Raw genomic sequence first — 6,519 nt, 5'->3', positions numbered from 1 at the left:
CCCCTCGCCGCGCGGCCTCTGGGCCAGCCAGCTGAAGCTGAAGAGAAGGATTAAGAACTTGCAACTATAAGCAACAGAAAGAACCTTTAACTGCCTTAAACCAACTGAGAAATACACTGTAGAGAAGGATTTTATCTACCTATGGACAGTGAGAAGATGATGGATACCAGCCCTGCATTACCTCAGGCAAGAACAGGAACTACCCTACCATTCTTAGGGAAGCCAGATACCAGAGGATAAGTCACGCTGCAGACCTCCACAACACCATTCCGGCTAACCACAAGATGGCTGCTGTGCCGCATCAACTGATGGTCAACTCTGCTTGCCAGAACTGCCTTCCGGAGACTGTATTCCATGGAGACTCACCTACAGTTGCGGAACTGCACGAGACCCACACTTGATCCAACCTTGAATGGAATCTATTTTCCCTATTGTTAAAAACTTTGGACTCGTGACCCCTCTCCCTCTACTCGCAGGTATCGCATTTTCAATGACCCCTCTGGAGGATAGCTGTCTATAGCAGAGATAGAGTAATTGGGAGAGGGGGAAAGGGCTGAGGGTCAAACATAGGATAAAAAACATATTTATATGTATGAAAGTAGAAATGGAACAGTATTGGTGACGACATGCTTGATTAAGACACTATGCAGTTTATCCTAGATGGGAAACTACACTTGGTGTGTTGTGATGATACTCAGGGAATGAGTGTTAGGCAATATAATTTAATATAAAAAAAATAATAAGCAGGAGGAAAAATAAAATGCACATTTGATGACTGAAGAGAGTTGTATGGACACAACTGGGGTCTACTCTATAGTATGTTCATTCTACTCCCTGGGGTTTATGCCTAGGATCAGATTTGGATACATGTGTAAGGATATGTCAGCTGTGCTAGCTAGTGGATATACGTAGACTAATTGAGTTCACTGGTAGAACAATTGAATGGGGGGGGCGGAAGGCATTGAGGGCAATCATGAAAGTTAGGGACAATGGAGGAGGAAGATGGGACATGGCAGAGGGTGGGGATGGGGAATCTAGGATGGCAAAACAAAAGGCAAGGTATGCAGGACACGGGAATTGGGAAATCATCTGCCGAGAACATGTATGTTGATGTCCTTGATTGAGCCAATGCACAGTGTATTTTGGATGGAAAATTCATATGTGTGTTGTGATGAGAAAAAAATTTATAATAAAAATAAATCTGGAAAAAAAAAGATCTTTAATGAATACAGATGCAAAAACTCTCAACAAGATACTAGCAAAATGTATCCAACAGAATATAGAAAAGATTATACATCACTAACAGGTACACTTTATTCCAAGGAAGCAAGGCTGGATGAAGATAAGCAAAGCCATAAATGTAATACGTCATATTAACAGAAAGAAAGATAAAAGCCATATGATCATATCAATTGATGCAGAAAAAGCATTTGATAAAATACAACATCACTTCATGATCAAGACTCTCAGCAAAATGGCATAGAAGGGTCATTCTTCAATATGATAAAATCTATTTATGAAAAACCCATAGTTAACATCTTCCTGAATGGGGAAAAACTGAAAGCTTTTCAGCTAAAAAATGGTACAAGACAAGGATGCCCACTTTCTCTACTCTTTTTTAATATAGTAGTGGAAGTCCTCACCAATTCAATAAGCAAAAAGAATAAAATAAAAGACATTCAAATAGGAAAAGAAGAGTTGAAATTATCTCTATTTGTAGATGGCATGATTGTATACATAGAAGACAAAATGATATACATAAAAAATTCCTGGAAGTAATAAATAAATACAGTAAAGTTGCAGGATACAAAACCAATGTACAGAAATCTATAGCATTTCTAGATGTGAACAGCAAATAGACTGAGAAAGAACTTAAGTAATTCCATTTATCATAGCCACAAAAATTATAAGATTCCTAGAAAAAAATCTAACCAAAGAAGTAAAAGAACTCTACAAGGAAAATTATGAGAAGCCAAAAAAAAGAAGTTGAAAGTGACACAAAAAAGTAGAAGGACATCCCATGTTTCTGGATTTGAATAATTAATATAATCAAAATGTAAATTCTACCCAAATTAATCTACATATTTAATGCAATCCCAATTAAAGTGCCAGAGACATTCTTTACAGATCTAGAAAAGACAATCATACACTTTGTCTGGAATCAGAAAGTACCTCATATTGCCAAAGCAATCTTGCACAAGAAGAGTGGAGTGGGTGGCATCTCATTCCTTGACCCCAAAATGTACTAAAAAGCTGTGAAAATCGAAACAGCATGGCATTGGCACAAAAACAGACATATGGAGCAAAGGAACAGAATAGAACCCCCAGAAATAAACTCTCAAACATGCAGCCAACTGATTTTTGACAAAAGGTACCAGTCAATCCAGTGGGAAAAAGAAAACCTCTTTAGCAAATGGTGCTGGGAAAACTGAGCATCCAACTGTAGAGAGATGAATCTAAACCTCTACCTCTCACCAATGACAAAATCAACTCAAAGTGGATCTAAGATCTAAACCTAAAACCTCAAACTATAAATCTACTGTTTGAAAACACTGGGGAAACTCTTAGACATTGGGGTAGGCAAAGACTTCTTAAATAAGACTCCCAAAGCACAGTCAATAATCCCCAAATTAAACAAGTGGGATTACATCAGATTAAGAAGTTTCTGCATGGGGAACCAGCAGTTAGCATAATGGTTATGTTGCTGGACTCCAATGTAGTTGACCGCGGTTCGCGTCCAGGACCCAGTGGCTTAAAATTCACGCTGGGCGCGTGTGCATATGTGCCCAAGATCCCAAGAGGAGAATGGAGGAGAAGGGATTGTGGAGTGACCATCCCCCAGGGGGGTGATTTCTCACTTTCTGTCTCTATGTCTCTGTCTGTCTGGCGAGCACACGTGCCCTGTAGCGAAAACCTCTCAAAAAAAAAGAAGTTCCTGCATGGCAAAAGACACAGTAATTAGTGTGTATTGACTGCCTTCAGAATGGGAAAATATTTTTGTAAACTATGCTTCAGATAAGGAACTGATAACCAGAATACACAGGGAACTCAAGTGTTACCCAAAATATGATGATCAACCCAATTAAAATATGGGAGAATGAGTTGAATAAACAACTCTCTAAGAAAGACCTATGAATAGCCAAAAGGTATATGACAAAATGCTCAACATCTTTCATCATAAAAAGGAAGATGCAGATCAAAACCACAATGAGACACCACCTAACCCCAGTCAGAATGACTAAGCTAAAAAAAAATAATAAATAAGTGTTGGCAAGGCTGTGGTGAAAGGGGAATTCTCCCTACACTGGTGGTGGAAATGTAAATTGGTCCAGCCACTGTGGAGAACAATATGGATTCCTCAAAGATCTACAAACAGAACTATCATATGACCCAGAAATCCCACTCCTGGGTATCTACCTGAAGGACAGGAGAATGCTTAGTAGGAAAAGTGCTTTCAAATCTATATTTCTTGTGCCATTATTCACAATTGCGAAGATATGGAACCAACCCAAATGTCCACAAACAGAAGAATAGATTGAAAAAGTGTGGCACATATACTCTATGGAATACTACTCAGTCATAAAAATTTTTTTGTTAGAACATTATCAGATATGGAATATTTACTGCTGCATGAAGAAGTATGTCTCTACTTAATATATACCCACCATCCGCAATCTATGGCTAAAACTGAATGACTAGAGGATATAGAAACATAGAAAATGGTCATAGATACTGATACCATGTGGAAAGAGGGTAGGGTAAGGAGAGTCTGAGGAAAAACATTAAGGAGAAAAATAGAGGCAAGACATTTATGGAATACAGAAATGGGTTATTATCTGTTGATGATAAATTGTATAGTATCACCACCTGGACTGATGAGAAATGTATTAATGTTGTAACATTCACTTTGCAAGCCAAGTTATGTATGTGATTGAATGTATAAAAGAAATTAAAATAAAATAAAAATATATAAAATAAAAAAGAAAATCACACTGTGCATGTATTCCTGCATGCCCAAAATCCCAGGAGGAGAATAGAGGAGAAAGGATTGTTGGATGGCCATCCCCCATGGTGTGGGGGTGATTTTTCATTTTCTCTCTCAATGTTTTTCTCTGTTCCTCTCTGGGGAGCACATTCATTTTATGGGGAAAAATATAAAACTAATATTGTAATAGTTGTAAACCAATCACTTCCAACTCGAGTATACAAGTTAAAAACAGAGTCCATCAGGTGGCATGGTGGTTAAAGAGCTGGATTCCCACAGGGCCAACTGCTGTTTGAGTTCCAGACATGGTGGCATGAAAATCACATCTGGCACGTGTGCATGAATGCCCAAAATCACAAGAGAAGTATGGAGATAGGATTGTGGTGTAGTCATTCTCCCTGTGGATGATTTCTCACTTTCCTTCTCTGTCTCTATCAGTCTCTTTCCATAAGCACAAATGCCCTATGGAAAAATAAGTAAATTAATTAATTAAAATTAAATAATAAAGGTGAAACAAACATTAAGTATAGCAACTACAATAAGATTTGACTACCTAAAATGTGAAGGGGAGAGAAATAAATGTACAGTCTTTTTGTTGTTATTAGGACATTTTATTTTTACTTATTTATTTTTTTGGAGAGGTTTTTGCTATAGGGCATGTGTGCTCACCAGAAAGACAGAGAGAGACAGAGACTGAAAGCGAGAAATCACCTGCAAGGGGGGATGGCCACGCCACAATCCTTTCTCCTCCATTCTTTTCTTGGGATCGCAGGCATGCATGCACAAGCGCCCGGCATGAGTTTAAGCCACCAGGTTCAGGATTCAAACTGTGGTCAACTGTATGGGAGTCCAGCGACATAGGCATTATGTTAACTGCTGGTCCTGTTATTAGGATGTTTTAACTATAACATATTTAATGTAAGCCCAATAGTAACCATAAGGGATAAACCTGTAGTAGATAAAAAGGATAAGAGAATGGATCAAAGCATACCTGCACAAGAAGTCATCACAACACAAAAGGAGAACAGAAGAGAGGAAGAATAGACTAAGCAAACTACAAAAGAGTCAGAAAACAATGAAACACTAATAGCAAGTTCTTACCTATCAGTGATCACTTTAAATGTGGAAAGATTAAGTTCTCCAATCAAGTGACACAGGATGGCTGAATAGATTAAACAAACAAACAAAAAACAGGACCCAAAAATATACTTCTTACAAGAGACCTAATTTAGCTCAAGGGACACATATAGGTTGCAAATAAAGGAATGGAAAGCTATATTCCATAAATTGGTAACAAAAAGAGAGTAAGGGCAGCCATTACTGTATCAGACAAAATAGTATTTTGTCAGACTCACAAGAGATAAAGAAGGTAATTATATAAAGGCAATGGGGTCAACTCATCAAGAAGATATGAAAATTTAAACATTTATGCATCTCACTTTAGAGCACCTAAATAAATAAAGCCAATATTGGCAGAGCTTGAAAAGATAAATAAATAACAATACATTAAAAGTAAACAACATTAATAGCCTACTCTCATCAATGGATAGATCATATAGACAGAAAATAATGAATTTGAACAACTCTATTGGCTAAATGGACCAAACAGATATCTACAGAAAATTCCATTGAACAGCATCAGAATACATCTTTTCCTCAGGCACACATGAAACATTACCTAAGATAGTTGTTCTGCTAGGCTATAGAACAACACTTAACAAATTCAAGAAGATTGAATCATATTAATCATATTAAGTACCTTTTCTGACCACAATGGTATGAAACTAGAAATCAACAACAGGAGAAATTTTTAAAAGTTTGCAAACACATAGAAAATAAACCAGTACTCCTGAACAATAACTGGGTCAAAGAAGCAATCAAAGGGGAAATAAAAAAATATCTTGAGGCAAGTAAAATGGAAACACAATATACCAAAATTTATTTAATACAGCAAAAGCTGTTTGAAGTGGGAAATGTATAGCAATCAACACCTATAGTAGAAAGGAAGTTCTCAAATAAATAACTTCATACCTTGAGGAACTACAAAAAGAAAAACAAAGTGGGTCCAAAATCAATAAAAGGAAGAAAATAATAAAGACTACAGTAGAAATAAATGCAGTAGAAACTAGAAAAATAATAGAAAAGGTGAATGAAACTAAGAGGTTTTTAGAAAAGAAAAAGAAAATCAACAAACCTTTAGCTAGAAAAAAGCGAAACACAAAGGATCATAGAGACTATTATGAACAATTACACACCAGTTTATCAGATAGCCTAGAAAAAATACATAAATTCTTAGAAATGTACAACTTACCAAGACCTAATAAAGGAGAAATTTTAAAGATCTGAACAGACCCATAATGAGTAAAGAGATTAAATAGCAATCAAAAACTTCCCATCGAAGAAAAGCCCAGGATCAGATGGACACCTAGATTGCATTTGTCTTATCTATTGTGAATAATGCCTCAATGAACATGAAAATGTAGATATTACTGTAGCATACAGATTTCTTTTCCTTTGGACTTTCCTTCTAATAG

The sequence above is a fragment of the Tupaia chinensis genome, unplaced genomic scaffold (genome assembly GCF_000334495.1).
Source record: "Tupaia chinensis unplaced genomic scaffold, TupChi_1.0 Scaffold141474_1, whole genome shotgun sequence".
NCBI lineage: Eukaryota > Metazoa > Chordata > Mammalia > Scandentia > Tupaiidae > Tupaia > Tupaia belangeri.
Note: the sequence above shows the minus strand (reverse complement) of the source record.